Consider the following 16,954-nt stretch of genomic DNA (forward strand, 5'->3'; position numbering starts at 1 on the left):
CCAACAAGCCCTGGCTCTGTGAGCTCACAACTGGGGAGCTTGGAGCCCTGTATCCGCTCTCTTCCACAGTCACCACCTGCTCTGAAATGGTCTCCTTTCCCAGTGGGTCTCCACGACAGCTCCGAGAATGGTGAACATTTTGCACTTCGGTTAGCATTTGTATCTTGCAGGTCTAAAACTGTGCCTGTCAGACATGCAAATCCATACTGAACATAACAGAGCACAGAACTTATTCTGACTCGTGCTTCCCCTATGCTAACACATTTTATGCTCACATGTACATGGTAACCAGCCAGCAATGGTACACGAGAGGCTGTAGGCTGAATTGTAAACACTGGTTTAAACAAAACTGAAAACAACTTAGCTGCCTCTACATACCTTTAAATTCTAAAATCTGAATAAAGGAATCAGTTAACATTCTATAAACTCAAGTATCTGGGTAGATTTCAGGTGTTTTCAACAATGAAGAAGAAACTTAGAATCTCACAGGGTTTGATAGGTCTTGTGCCTTACAATCTTACATGCCTGTATCTACTGACATAGTTGGGAATAATTTTAAGCTCTTCATCCTGCTTGCTACCACTCCGCTGGATGAACCTGATTTAGGGAAAATTCAGTTCATATCTCTAACCCAGCAGATCAGTCAGAAGTGCCTGCCTGTGTCCCCTGAGGCCAGGAGCTGAAAGAAGTGGTCACATCTACTCTGCCACAGGATTAAAACCAAAGGGAACAGAGTTTCCAGCTACTCAGGTGTGTTCACCAGACCTTGAAACAGCAGAATCTTCTCCTCCTCCTGTTCCACAGAGGTGGATGATGATTACAAACTCAAACATACACTCCCTAGGACGCATTTTAACAACAAACCTACTAAAGGCAACCCAACCTCAGGGGCGTAAGTGATAACCATAGCTCAAGTTTGGAGGCATGTAAAATTCTTAATCTTTCTGACAAGTACTATACCTAAAGCAAAGAGATTCAGTTGGTTGAGACGCCTCCACTTCCTGGATGTTCCACTTCCAATGTAGCATCCTGCGAGTGTGCCTGGCAGGGCAGCAGATGACGACCCAAGTGCTTGGTTCCTGTACCACCCTGGGAGACTAGAAGAACCTGGGCTACTGACTTTGGCTGGCCAAGTCCTTAAGGACATTTGAAATGTCAACCAGTGGACAGGAAGACCTTTTTTTCTCTGTTAGCTCTGCTTTTAAAATAAACACAATAAATCTTTGAGGGGGAAAAAAAACAGGGCCCAATACGATGCCTCAACTGCTAGTCACTGGCAAGAGCAAGCATCCCATATGGGGGCCAGTTTGTGTCCCAGCTCCTTCACTTCCCAGCCAGCTCCCTTTTTTCGCCTGGGAAAGCAGCTGAAGCTGTCCGAAAGCCTTGGGCCTCTGCGCCAGTGTGGGCAATCCGTAAGAAGCTCGTGGCTCCCGGCTTTGGATAGGCTCAGCTCCGGCTGTTGTGGTCACTTAGGGAAAGATTTTTCAAGGTCTCTACCTCTATATAAATCTGCCTTTCCAAGAAAAATAAATAAATCATAAGCAAAAAAAAAACTGGCATAATTTTCACTGTTTAGAATCCTTCAATACTTCCTTTCTCAAAAACTTAAGACATAGCATATAAAAACTTACTTAGAACTGTCTCTTACAACTAAACAGGTCTGTCTACAATGGGAATTCAACAATACCCTGGGGCAGCGAGTCTCATTTGACTACCTTCCTCTTTCAACGGCAGCTTCATTACTTCCCTCTGTTCAACAGTACCCAAAGCCTCATAAGCCTCATGATTCAAATAAAAAAGAAAGGAGGCTTACCAACATGAAATAACTTGCACTCAACACTTGTCCAATGGCAGATCTGGGATTCTAATCAAGTTCTTGCTTCCTCCAACTGCACGCACTATCGGGACACTATGATCAGGGACAATTGAATTCAATATGAATTCAATGAGATTTTAGCAGATTACCTAAAGCCAACTATTTTTCATGTCATATGCACACCCAATAAATTATCGCAGACTGGAGAGAAAAAAAGCACAAAGAAGATAGCTTCTCTTACTCTAAAAATGTTAGATGGTTCTCTCATCAAATAGGTCATTGAAGGTCCTTAATGATCCTAAATGACTTGTCCAAGCTCAACCTCCCATCACCTTTTGTGGATGCAGGGTGTGTGAACTATTGCTGTCATTCAAGGAATGGCCATGACCTCACAATTAGGCCTCAGTCTCCTTCATCTGGTAAACTGGTATTTAGTTTTCAAAACCCATAGAAAATTTTTTCTCCTCAATCAAGATATTCCCAATCCTTAGGCCTGACTTTGTAGCACTTGGGACATCTGTGCTTCACGGCAGAGTCATAGTTTAAGTTCTGGCTGTTCTGCTTTCCATTTAACACTCTGTTAATATGCCTGCTACGTAGCACTTGATGGATTGGGCACTTGAATTCCTTTCATCCACATGGGTGACTTACATGGAATTTCTGGTCCCTGGCTTCAGCTTGGTCCAGTCAGGGGTGTTATAGCCACTGAGGGAGTGAACCAGCTGACAGAAGATACCTCTCTCTCTCCCCTTCTTTGTCATTTTGCTTTTTAAATTAATAAATTTTTATAAAAATCCATAATTTTCTACAGTGGGTCTGGCCCTATTTTGAGAAATGTCTATATTACAATACCCCTCTCCTTTGGTAACTACACCTGCATCACTGCTGAAGCCCCAGGGCACCTCCACAGTGAGTCTTTGGCTCTCCATCCCTTCTGTTTCATTCCTTAGTTCCTGTCTGTAGTATAAGGATTCTTCGATGAATTCACATCAAAACACAGATTTTGAAAGAAAAGATGTGCAATTTCCAAAATTGTCTGCATGAAAATAAACATCTTTTTGTTTTCCACTCATTTTTGAAGTGTCATCGAACACTACCAATTTGATTAAAATCTATTAAATAAATAAGAAAGGCCAGTCACTTGACCAAATACCTTTAGTAGTATTAAAATAATTCCACTGCTAGAAGTACTGTTAAAAGAATTCCACTGACTGCAAAAGATACTACTATTCTTGATTTTCTTTCAATAAGTAGACCAAGGTGAAACTTTTTTCTCAAATATTTATTTATTTTTATTGGAAATGCATATTTACAGAGAGAGAGAAACAGAAACAGAGACAAAGATCTTCCATCTTGTGGTTCACTCCCCAAGTGGCTAAAAGAACTGAAGCTGAGCTGATCTGAAGCCAGAAGTCAGGAGCTTCTTCCAGGTTTCCCATGTGGGTGCAGGGTCCCATGGCTTTGGGCCATCCTCCACTGCTTTCCTAGGCCACAAGCAGGGAGCTGGGTGGGAAGTGGGGCAGCTGGAATAAGAACCGGTGCCAATATGAAATCCTGGCACATGCAAAGTGAGGATTTAGCCACTGGGCTACTGCGCCGGGTCCAATAAATAAATTATTTTTGTAAAGATATATTCCTTGGTTTTGAAAGGTGATAGTTCAACAAAGGAAACATTTAAATAAGCAAACAAATACAAAAGCATCGAGTTAACACCTATAAAAGGAATAAGTGGGCATGAGGGAGCTGGTAAGGGGCATTCTTTGGACACTTTTTTAGAACAGTTAGCCCAGGAAACTGTTATTTGAAGGATGTGACGTTTAGGCAGGGGAGATGAAGAGGTCTTTGCCACGATCAAACCAAGCAGGAACAACTCAGGCACAAGAGAAAACTGCACCCATCCTACCCCAAATGGAAGGTAAAGCCAACAACCCAAAACTGGGAAAAGCAAAATGCCCAAGAGGAAAACAAAACAAGGAAAGAAAACACGGTTGACTGATTTCAGTCATTTACAAGCTACACAAAGGACCCCATTTTCAATTTATTGATCTCGCTACTGCAAAGAATGGGGAAAGAAAATTACTGATGCTGTTCTGATGATACAACTAACATGGAACAATGTAATTATTGGATATGAATAAATGATCTTTAAATGACATCACAAATACATTTCTATCATACAACTATTTTTTCCTCAACAAATGCATATTTACAATCACCATATTTTGAGACAGTGAATAAACACATAATAGAAAATTCACTCAAATTTTCAGTTCTTTCTCATGACAAATTCCACAGTTTCTGCTGAATGAAAGACTAGAAATAATCCAAGGGGTTTGACATATACGGTATATTTTCAATTTGCGGTCCTAAGTGTCAGCATTGACTTACACACTCATCAATATATATGAAGGATGATTACAAAAGAAGGCAAAAACAAATAGAATACAAAAAGTGGATATGAACTGACATCAACTTTTCACATTTTTGTTAACAAAAGTCATGGTTACAACAAATATTTTTGCTAACTTGATAGAGGAAAAAGATTGTTTTGAAAAATTTTTTTAATATAATGTCCAAAACACCACACATGCTACTTACTAAAAGCTGCAAAATACACAAAAAAGGAAGTATACTGGAAAATATACAAATCATATAAAACCACTCCAAAATATTTAAAATTACTGTTGTGCTTACATGTAACAACTATCTCACTTCTGAAAGCAAAAAGTCACCCTACATAATGGTCCCTCAAAAAGTTCATGAAAATATCATGAAAAAAAATGCACAGCTTTCGAGGTATTGATGTGTAAACACCACAGAAATGCATATTGTGATTAAAACTATGAATAATTTTTTAATTGGTCATTCCAGGAGTGGGTGGACAGCCCCCACTTAACCCACTCTCTCATGGAACCGGCGTGATGGTTCACCGGCTCAATCTTCACATTGCAAGGGCTGGGATACCATATGGATGCTGGTTCATGTCTAGGCTGTACTACTTCCCATCCAGCTCCCTGCTGGTGGCCTGGAAAAGCAGTCGAGGACGGCCCAAAGTCTTGGGACCCTACACCTACACCCACATGGGAGACGTGGAAGAGGCTTTGAATTGGCTCAGCTCCAGCCATTGTGTCCGTTTGGGGATTGAGCCAGCAGACGAAAGATCTTTCACTCAGTATTTCCTTTCCATAGATATGACTTTCCAATAAAAATAAATAAAATCTTAAAAAAATTTTTTTGAGTGTTTTTCCCTGAAAATCAGAAACCATTTGATGACATCCACTTTCATTATTTCAGTATTGAAATAGCTAGTATAACTGTCAGGAAAGATAAATAAGCACTATAGAGCAAGAAAGGAATAAGTAAAACCATCTTTGTACATAGACAAAATAATGGCGCACATGGAAAATCCTATGACATCCATAACAATTTATTAACAGTGAGTTTAGCAAGGACATAGGCAACAAGGTCAACATGGAAAAAACCAACTAACTGTATTTCCACATTCAACCACCACCAACACAAATCACAGACAAAACATTACTTACAAGAGTATCAAAAATACTAAACCACATTTGTGGCCAGGCATGGTAGTCTAGAGGTTAAAGTCCTCGCCTCGCACATGCCAGGATTCCATACGGGCGCCGGTTCTAATCCTGGCAGCTCCACTTCCCATCCAGCTCCCTGCTTGTGGCCTGGGAAAGCAGTCAAGGACGGCCCAAAGCCTTGGGACCCTGTGCCCACATGGAGACCCGGAAGAAGCTCCCTGCTTCGGATCAGCTCAGCTCTGGCCATGACAGCCAGCAGATGGAAGATCTGTATCTCCTCTCTGCATATCTGCCTTTCCAATAAAAATAATAAATCTCTTTTAAAAATTAAACACTTAGTGATAAATTTAACAAACTATAGCAAGATCTGTCCTGTAAAGCACCACTACACACTTCCTGAAGAATTAAATGAACATACGGATATACTAAGTTCATCAATCTGAAGATTTAACACATCTGGATACCAATTCTTCCAAAATTTATCTACATATCAAAGCAATCCAAACCAAAATCATGGGAGACTGTCTATGGAAATCTGAAAGCTGATTGTCAAAAGGATGTGCAAATGTGGAGCCCCCAGTACAATGAGAAGAGTGAAAAGGAAACTGGAGGACTTAGATTAGCTGATTCCCAGAATTCACACTGAAACTGCCACAGCTGCTTCTTGGCCTGGCTACTGCTGACACGACAGGGCGACTATCCTGAGCACGGCGAGAAGCTTCCCAGCATCCTGGCTTCCACCCCTCCAAGGAGCACACTCCAGCAGTAAGGATCAAAACTGCCTCAACACCTGCCTTCACTTACGGGTAAAGGAACCGATGACAGTCCGGGCAGGTCAAGGCAGCAGCACCCGAAGCTACATCCTACAATGGGATGTGGGGTGGGCCGAGCTGCAACTGGAAGGGGGAAGACCAGGCAGGTCCAAGCAAACCTCAACTCACAAAAAACAACAGAAATCAGGATGCAGCACAGGTCATTCCTACCTAGGCTCTTACACCAACTGGTCTTCATGAGCCAGGGATACTAGGCCACCACATCAAAAGCAAAGGCTGAGACAAGTGAGGAGCTAAGCCAACTGGGTCAGAACCACCACTGGCATGCGCATAGTCTGGGGCTGGGAATAGACTTGATTGGGGAGCTGTGAGAGTAAACCCTTGCTGGATTGGGATTCCCACAGGAGGGTGCGGGGGCTGAAGTGAGGGCTGTGTTCTGGTCTGGAAATGGCTGCAATCTCCCTTGGCACAAGTGTGAACTATGGCTGGGCGCACCAAGCTGGGCTAGATGCCAGGACCATCTTGGACTCTGGAGAACCTGGGTAGATGTAGGAGGAACTAGGCTGGGACTCTGCCCCTACTGAACTATGTGTGAGCAGTGTGTGGGTATGGACAAGCCTTGGCTGGGCTGAAACATCCAACACCAAGAACTGGAATGGATTGAAGGCTAGCAATGAAGGCTGGCCCATGAAACCACCAGTATGTATAAGACCTGGCATAGGGAGAGGTTCTGATGGAGGAGCTTGGGAAACTCCTCTGTCGGGACACAGTCCTACAGCTGAGTGCAAGAACCATGATAAGGAGCAACCCAGACCAGGCCAGAGGAAGATATCCACCATCATACATATGGCATAGGTCGGGGGCAGAGCAGGCTGAACCAGTTCGCATCACCCGCTGGCAAATCCGAACACCAGAATTGTGTGGGTCAGACCAGCTTCAGTTGCAACACATACCAGTACACATTACAGAATGCCAAGACAAGGGGAGACGTAACAGATGTGGTTCCAGCACCCAAACAGTACACATGAGAACCAGGGGGGAGGAGGCAAAGCTGGCAGGTGAAGGTAGGCTATCCTGCTGGACAACCACTCCCAATGGAGAGCATGAGTTGGGTTGGGGGCAGACCAGGCCAGGCAGGGTTACAGCACATGTGAGCCTCATGTGAGCTATTTTAGGGAAGGGCCAGGTTGGTCTGACTGTTCCTACTGTTGCAAGCAAAAATTAGAGTGGGTGAGGGTTGGTTGGACTTTGCCACAGCATCACATGGCAGAGGCATGCACTGGGGGCTCAATCTGTCAAGTTAAATGCCAAAATCATCTGGAGAGTATATAATCTGGGAGTGGGAGTGGCCTAGTAGGGAAATAGTGGGCACCTCCCACTTGGGTTACCACTGCCACTGGAGAGCACGAAAACCAGGACAGGGGCAGGGATGGCTAGACAGAAAGGTACCTGCCAGTATGTGTGTGCGCTGGATAGCAGGTTGGTTGGGTTGAACTAGGCTTCAATGCCCATGGACAAGTACGAGAGCTAAATGGGATGTGGGACAGACTGAACAAGCCTGTGGTACATACTGGCATCCATGGGAACCAGGGTAGGGGGCAGGCATGGTGGGGGTTTTGGGGAGTCGCCCCAACTAGGCTGCAGCTCCCACTGGTTTGCATGAGGACCGAGTATGAAGTGGGCAGGATCAGGCTGGACTGCAACAACCACTGTTTTGCATGGAAGACAGGGCTGGAAACAGAACTGACCCAGAATTGCAAGGACCAGCAAGTGCATAAGCTGATTGGGACAACGAACAGTGCCAGACCCTGTACTGGCAAACACACCCAGGAATCAGGTCTAGGATCACCTCAGAGGAAGTTTCTCTGGAGATCCCTCCAACTGAACTGCTGATCTCAGAACCCCAACCATGAAGAGACTGTGTCAGCCAGTGGATTCTGAATAGGCTTCATTGCAATTGGAACGACAAGATTGGCAGCAATTCAGAACTGTTGAACTATCAAAACTGCTTGAGCAGGACCCTTGGGGTATGCCCCACATCGGGGACCTGGGATGGGTGGGAGGCTGGGTGGGGCTTCTCCCTTTGTTTCTCTCCTGACCCCAGATACAGGGGAAAAATGATGATATTAGTGTGGAAACAATGGTCTTACCCACTTTCCTGTAGCCCTTGACCCTTTGTGCCCTAATCAACTAAATGAGATTATTTAAAAAAAAAAAAAAACTGCCTCAAGGGCACAGCATGATAGCCTAGTGGTTAATGTCCTCGCCTTGAACATACTGGGACCCCATGTGAGTGCCGGTTCTAATCCCGGCAGCTCCACTTCCCGTCCAGCTCCCTGTTTGTGGCCTGAGAAAGCAGTTGAGGACGGCCCAGCACTTTGGGAACCTATACCCGCTTGGGAGACCCAAAGAGGATCCTGGCTTCGGACTGGTTCTGCTCCGGCCATTGCGGCCGCTTGGGGAGTGAACCATAGGTCAGAGAATCTTCCTCTCTGTCTCTCCTCCTCTCTGTATATCTGCCTTTCCAATAAAAATAAATAAATAAACCTTAAAAAAAAAAAAAACTGCCTCAAAAGGCAAACCGCCTTTCATCAAGGGCCACTGAACATCTTCCCCATACATGATGGGGAAGTGATTGAATATTCTTCATCTCCCATTAAAAAAAAGTTAACTCAAAAGTATCACAGGCTTAAATTTAAGAGGTAGGGCTTGGTATGGTGTCATAGTGGCTAAAGTCCTTGTCTTGCACACGCCAGGATCCAATACGGGTGCTGGATTGTATCCTGGCTGCTCCAGCCCCTAACGAGCCCCTTGACATTGGCATGGGAAAGCAATGGAAAACGACCCAAATCCGTGGGACCCTGCACCCACATGGGAGACCTGGAAGAAGCTCTTGCTTCTGGATCAGCTCTGCTCTGGTTGCTGTGGCCACTTGGGGAGTGAGTCATCAGATGGAAGATCTTCCTCTCTGTCACTCCTCCTCTCTGTATATCTGACTTTACAATAAAAATAAATAAAGTTTAAAAAATTAAGATCTAAAGCTATAAAACTATACAGAAAAATATACAAGGAAACCTCAGTAATTTAGCTGGGACAAAAATTTCTAAAACTAGGCCACAAAGAGGAAGAAAATAAGTATCTAATTGAAAGGCAAAGAGACAGATGAGGAAACAGACAGATATGGAGAAAAAAAGCTTCCATCTGTTGGTTCTCTCATCCAATGTCTGTAACAGCTGGGGCTGGGTCAGGCTGAAACCAAGAGCCTGGAACTCAATTCAGGTCTCCCATAGTACAGCCAGGCCCAAGTGCTTGAGCCACCTGGTCTCTCTCACAATAAGCTAGTCCCTGGAAGCCGGGAGCAGAAGCGAAGCTGCAACTCAAACCCATGCACTCCATATGGGGTATGGGCATCCCAAGTAGCATCTTAAGAGCAGTGCCAAACAACCCCCCGAAAACTTTCTTAAATCATACATCAAAATATGAAACACACCTGCTCTTCAAATTTTTCAGTTAAGAAAATAGAAAGACAAACTACAGTTTGGGAGAAATTATTTGAAAAGCATGTATCTGATAAAGGACTTGGATCCAGTATAAAATCCAGAATGAACTCCCGCCTGCCCATTCTGGCCCAGCCCAATCCCAGCTGCTGAGAGCCCCTGAGGAGTGAGGTGGAGAATGGAAGGTCTCTGTCTCTGCCTTTCACATAGAAGAGCAAAAACCACCCCAAGACACCGCACAAACTCGCTGCAATAGCTAAAATGAAAAAGGCTGATGAAGACACAAAGCAGCTAGCACTCGCACGCTGCTAGCGAGAATACCAAATGAAAACTTGATTGTTGGGCCCGCCGGCGTGGCCTAGCAGCTAAAGTCCTCGCCTTGAAACCCCCAGGATCCCATATGGGCGCTGGTTCTAATCCCGGCAGCTCACTTCCCATCCAGCTCCCTGCTTGTGGCCTGGGAAAGCAGTCGAGGACGGCCCAATGCTTTGGGACCCTGCACCTGTGTGGGAGACCCGGAAGAGGTTCCAGGTTCCCGGCTTCGGATCGGCGCGCACCGGCCCGTTGCGGCTCACTTGGGAGTGAATCATCGGATGGAAGATCTTCCTCTCTGTCTCTCCTCCTCTCTGTATATCTGGCTGTAATAAAATAAATAAATCTTTAAAAAAAAAACTTGATTGTTGATTTCTTGTAAGATTAAACAGACATTCTCTGACCTAAGAATTCGACTTCTACGTGTTTACCTTAGAGAAATCAAAACTTTTGTCAGTACACAGGCTTGTATTTGAATGCTCACAGCAACCATATTCATAGTGGTTCACGAACTGGACACGATGCCAATGTTCATCAACTCAGGAATGGATAACAAACTGTGGTACCTCATACAATGCAGCAATGCCCAGCAATAAGAAATAATTACTGACACACACAAAGGTACACATAAACTTTGAAGTATCATGCTAAGAACAAGACCACTTCAAAAAGTTCATAGAGAAGACAACTGAAAAATGTAGGGAATGTGTTACACCTGGAGATTAAGATGCCAGTCAAGGAGGTCAGCACGGTGGCTTAGCAAGCTAAGCCCCCACCTGTGGTACCAGCATCCCATACAGGCGTCAGGTCTAGTCTCAGCTGCTTCACTTTCCATCCACTGGGAAGGCAGCAGAGGATGGCCCAAGTCCTTGGGTCCCAGCACCCGTGTGGGAGACCTGGAAGAAGCTGCTGGCTTCAGATCAGCTCAGCTTCGGTCACTGCGGCCTCCTGGGGAGTGAACCAGCAGATGGAACATCTCTGTATTTCCTTCTCTCTGCAAATCTGCCTTTCAAATAAAAATACATAGGTATTTTAAAAAGAAGTGCCGGTGAGAAAACCTCTGGTCCCACACCAAAGTACCTGGGACAGATCTGCCTTCTGATTCTAGCTCCTTCGTAAGGCAGACCCTCGAGACACTGGTGACTTCTCCAGTAACTGGGTCCCACCACCCATATGGGCGATTCTGAGCAAGTTCCCAGTTTCCAGGCAGCACCCCTTCACCCTCCCAGCTATTGCAGGCATCCGGGCAGTGGTCCAGCAGACAGCAGGCTTCCTTCTTGGTCTCAGTCTCGAGGTCTCTGTCATACACTGCCTCTCAAATGCAAAAAGAAAAACAAAAGTGTGTGTTGGGAGCAAGTTACACTCCTGTTAGTGACACCAGATTCCCATGCTGGAAGCACAGGTTTGAGTCTGGACTGCTCTGCTTCCTGGCTGGCTTCCTGCTAATGTTCCTGGGCAAAGAGCAGAAAATGGGCCAACTCTGCGGGCCCCTCCCACCTGCCAGGACTCAGGGCTTCTGTCCGGCACAATCCAGGACAGACCTCTCCAGTATTCTGCTTTTCAAATAAATAAATCTTTTTGGAAAATGCAATATGAAAGAAGAACAAATGTGTACTTTGGTGCAACATTTTTTTTAATACATGTGGGTTTTTTCATAACACATTTTTCATGAACTTTTTGAAGACACCTTGTATCACTAGATCTGCTTTTTTTTCCCATGGAAAATAAATTTATCGGACCCAGCGCAGTGGCCTAGCGGCTAAAGTCCTCACCTTGAATGCCCCAGGATCCCATATGGGTGCCAGATCTAATCCCAGCAGCTCCACTTCCCATCCAGCTCCCTGCTTGTGGCCTGGGAAAGCAATCGAGGACGGCCCAATGCTTTGGGACCCTGCACCCGTGTGTGAGAGACCTGGAGGAGGTTCCTGACTCCTGGCTTCGGATCGGCACAGCACCGGCCATTGTGGTCACTTGGGGAGTGAATCATCGGACGGAAGATCTTCCTCTCTATCTTTCCTCCTCTCTATATATCTGACTTTGTAATAAAAATAAATAAATCTTTAAAAAAAAAGAAAATAGGGCCCGGCGGCATGGCCTAGCGGCTAAAGTCCTCGCCTTGAAAGCCCCGGGATCCCATATGGGCGCCGGTTCTAATCCCGGCAGCTCCACTTCCCATCCAGCTCCCTGCTTGTGGCCTGAGGACGGCCCAATGCCTTGGGACCCTGCACCCGCGTGAGAGACCTGGAAGAGGTTCCAGGTTCCCGGATTCGGATCAGCGCGCACCAGCCCGTTGCGGCTCAGTTGGGGAGTGAATCATCGGACGGAAGATCTTTCTGTCTCTTCTCCTCTCTATATATCTGCCTTTCCAATAAAAATAAAATTAAGATTTCTAAAAAAATGGAATTAGAAGTTTTGGAGTAGACATTGGGCCACGTGGTTAAGACACTGGTTGGCCACATCACATACCAGAATACCTGGGTCTGGGTCTCCACTCCTGAGTGGCCCTTCCTGCTGATGTGCACCATGAGCTGAGCAGGCGATGGCCCGAGTGGTTTGGTCTCTGCCTCCCACAGGGAGACCAGATTGAGTTCCTGGACCCTCGCATTAGCCTGTCCCACGCCCATCTGTTGCAGACATTTGAGGAGTGAACCAGTGGCTGGTGAATCTCTGTTTTTCAAATGAAGTAATCTCAAAACAGTTTTTAAAGATAAATTTCTTTTCTTTTTTTTTTTTTAAAGATTTATTCATTTTATTACAGCCAGATATACAGAGAGGAAAGACAGAGAGGAAGATCTTCCGTCCGATGATTCACTCCCCAAGTGAGCGCAACGGCCAGAGCTGTGCCAACCTGAAGCCAGGAGCCAGGATCCTCTTCCGGGTCTCCCACGCCGGTGCAGGGTCCAAAGGCTTTGGGCCATCCTCAACTGCTTTCCCAGGCCATAAGCAGGGAGCTGGATGGGAAGCGGGGCCACCAGGATTACAACCAGCACCCATTTGGGATTCCAGCACATGCAAGGCAAGAACTTTAGCCACTAGGCCACCACGCCTGGCCTCTAACTCCATTTCATACAGACATTTACAAGTTCCCCTGTACAAAAATCCAGACACAAATGACATTAATAAAATAACTAAATATGTGTTAGTGAGTCATGGAGGAAGCACAGAGTCCAGCCCTGGTCCAGCTTTCACGGGATCACAGTCCTGGCTAGCAACTTGTGTACAATCTCCAGAAGAGCCCTTGATCTAAGGAAGGTCACGCCTGGAGTTCTAACCCAGAGAAACAGAAGGTGAGACAACACTGGATGTAGCCTGTTCAGTCCTCATGTCTAATGCAGGGGTGCGCTGTTAGGCTCCTTCATCAGCTGGGAGGAGCCACACTCAAGTGTGACCTCAGCAAGAATGAGGCACTGTCAGTCAACCTGGCCTCCCACCAGCAGGAGTTCTGATGGTGCATTTTCAAAGGCACCATAGGCTTAGAAAAAAGTTTATTAGCTACAGCATAGGCTTTCTGAAACAATATTTCTTTTTAAAGAAAACTCTGAAAACATATCTAGGAGGTCAGCTTCTCACTTCAGAAAATTGTGTGAAAATGGAAATACAAATAACAGAGCAAACTAGCAGAGCTAAAGAAACTCCAAAGTTCTGGTTCTTAGCTTGATTTCCTGTGGTTGAGCGCTTGAAGTTGCTCCATCAACCAAGAAAATAATTTGTTCCTAGCTGGGCTGTCTCTCGTTCAAGAAAGGAGCTGGAGTGTTTCACCAGTTACTCCAGTCTTCGGAGCACAGTAAGGGAAAAACTGAAGTGTTGTGATTTCCGTAAGTTATTTTACTTCAACAGCCAACTCAAAAAGTGACCGTACTTCCAACTATTCAAAGTGAACAGAAAGAAAAAAAAAAAAAACAAGAGAGACATTTCCCTCTTGCTCTAAAAATATAGGCTGTGGGGCCAGGGTGGTAGTATAGCAAGCTAATCCTCTACCTGCAAGAGTCAACATCCCACGTAGGCACTGGATCATGTCATGATTGCTCCACTTCCGATCCAGCTCGCTGCTTACGGCCTGGAAAAGCTGTCAAGGATGGCTCAAGTCCATGAGTCTCTGTACCCACACAGGAGGTCAGGAAGACGCTCCTGGATCCCAGCTTCTGATTTGCTCAACTCAGGCCACTGTGGCCATTTGGAGAGCGAACCAGCAAACGGAAGATCTCTCTGTGTGAAATCTGTCACTAAAACAAAAATAAATAGGACCTGGCGTGGCAGTGAAAGTCCTTGCCTTCCAAGTGCCAGGATTCCATATGGGCACCGGTTTGTATCCTGACTGCTTCACTTCAAGTTTAGCTCCCTGCTTGTGGCCTGGGGAAAGCAGTGGAGGACTGTTCAAAGCTTGGGGACCCTGCACCCATGTGGGAGACCCAGAAGAAGCGCCTGGTCCTGGCTTCGGATCAGCTCAGCTCCAGACTTTGCAGCCACTTGGGGAGTAAATCATCAGATGGAAGATCTTTCTGTATCTCCTTCTCTCTGTAAATCTGAGTTTCAAAAAAACAACTTTAAATAAATAAATAAATCTTTCTAAAAAAAAAAAAAACACAAAACATACTGAAAAGGAATAAGAACTATAGAACTATATATGACACCAGGGCAATACCACAAGTTTTCTTCGTCCACTTCAGCTCCCAGATTCAATGCCTTGTCTTTATGAAGTATTCCGTCCAAGTCATCTACAGCTGATGCTATTAAGACACATTTCCCCTGGCCAGGGCACTACCAGCTAAGCTCAGTATATGTTTTATGTTGGAAACTTTGTGGCCTATGTCTCAGAAATATCAGATGTAATTTTTTCCCCTGAAAAAGTTACGATTACCTTAGAAGACCATCAACTCAAATTTTGTAAGACTAAGATAAGGATATTGCTTTAAATGGATAACATGGCCCAGCACGCTGACCTGCTATATGCAACAGCGGCACCCTGTACTGGAGGGTCAGTTTCAGTCCTGACTGCTCAGATCCAGTTCCCTGCTAATGTGCAGAAGCAGCAGGAGATGGCTCCAGTACCTCAGTTCCTGTCTCCTGTGTGAGAGAACAGGAGAAACTCCTGCTGTGGGCCTAGTCCAGCTCAAGCTGCTGTGCTCATGTGGAGAGTGAACCGGCATCTGTAAGATCTTTCTCTCTGTGCCTTTCAAGTAAATAAGTATTTACAAATAAAAAGCAAAGATTATATTTTCAGCAGAGTATTATCCAATGATCTAAGTAAAGCATGATCCAGCATGTTTTAGTATTCTATTTTTAAAATGCCCAAGTCATTTCAAAGGTATCTTCACTGGGGTCAGTGCCCTGGTGTACTATGCTAAGCCTCTGCCTGCAATGCCAGCACCCCATATGGACACTGGTTCAAGTCCAGGCTGCTCTACTTCCCATCCAGCTCCCTGCTAATGTGTTTGGGAAAGCATCAGGCCTGGGACGCTGCACCCACATAGGAGGCCAGGATGAGGCTCCAGACTCCTGGTTTCAGGCTAGCTCACCTCTGGCCACTGTGGCCATTTGCAGAGTGAAATCAGCAGATGGAAAGTCTCTCTCCCTCTTGCTTATCTCTCCTTTCTCTGTGAATCTGCCTTTCAAATAAAAATAAGTAAAATATATATTTTTTAAAAAGTAGAATTATCTTGGTAAAGTGGGTTTAGATATGGAAAGGACACAATAATCAAGACAAAAAAAATTTAGACTACCTTTGAGTACTTTAAGTACTCCACAACAGTTTTCAGTCACAATACTTCTGACCTCTGTGAGTCAGTTCTTCTAAATCAACCAATTCTCTCAGTCTTCAGATACCAACTAGGTAACCAATTTCAGCAATTCCATTCAATTTTGACAGTAGCAACTCAGAGCCCGCTCACACTCCACAAATGAGTGACTTAAGCTCACAATGGAAACAATGACACCCACTTCTCCCTAACCCTAGATCCTTCCCAAACTGACTTTATAAACACCATTGAAAATAAAGTTTTTTTTTAAATTTTAAAAAATTAAAACATAAATACTGACCAGTAAAATAAGCACCATTTTCTGAAGGATTGGTTATATGGTCCAATAAAACATCACACTAGAAAATTTCATAATCCATGGAAGAGACTTGAGCAAAACCAAAACCATTCAACATAAAGCTTTTTAATAATGGACAAAGGTCCACTGCTCCTAATCTCTCTGCAGGTTTCTTTCCTCATACTTGGAATTTATTTTATCTCTGCTCCTTAAAACACCATTTATCTGTTTTCTCTTAGTTCAAGAACAGTGCAATGTATAAAATTCCTTGTTAATCTGGTAAATATTAAAACAAAGCTAACACAATTTTCATTGCAATGGGCACTTGAATAACTAGATATTTCCCATTCAAGTACTACAAAAACTCACTAAAATGTGTAGTATCTAGTTTCTTTTTTTTTTAAAGAGTTATTTATTTTTATTATAAAGTCAGATATACAGAGAGGAAGATCTTCCGTTCATTGATTCACTCCCAAAGCGGCTGCCATGGCTGGAGCTGAGCCGATCTGAAGCCAGAATCCAGAAGCCTCTTTCATGTCTCCCACATATGGGTGTAAGGTCCCAAGGCCTTGGGCCATCCTCTGCTGTTTCCCACACCACAAGCAGGAAGCTGGATGGAAAGTGGGGCCACTGGGATTAGAATCAGGGATTTATGGGATCCCAGTGCTTGCAAGGCGAGGACTTTACCTGTTAGGCTTCGAAACCGTGCCCAGGTAGTATCCATTTTCTAGTTACTCCACAATTCTACTTCACTACTTTCATGCTATACTTTGCAGTAGTATCTTTATCTTTAACATTTATTTTATTTTTATTGGAAAGAAAGATATACAGAGAGGAAGAGAGACAGAGATGAAGATCCTCTGTCCATTGATTCACTCCCCAAGTGACGGCAATAGCCAGAGTTGCACCAATCTGAAGCCAGGAGCCCAGAGCCTCTTTCGGGGCAGGGTCCCATGGCTTTGGGCTGTCCTCTGCTGC

At 44.7% G+C, this 16,954-nt stretch overlaps 1 protein-coding gene across 5 annotated transcripts in view; it reads right to left on the reverse strand.

Annotated features, from left to right (window-relative positions):
- Positions 1 to 16,954, reverse strand: part of TFDP2 (transcription factor Dp-2) — a 147,003-nt gene that overhangs the window by 59,855 nt on the left and 70,194 nt on the right. The gene's annotated exons all lie outside the window — the stretch shown is intronic.

The sequence above is a fragment of the Ochotona princeps genome, chromosome 3 (assembly GCF_030435755.1).
Source record: "Ochotona princeps isolate mOchPri1 chromosome 3, mOchPri1.hap1, whole genome shotgun sequence".
Classification (NCBI taxonomy): domain Eukaryota; kingdom Metazoa; phylum Chordata; class Mammalia; order Lagomorpha; family Ochotonidae; genus Ochotona; species Ochotona princeps.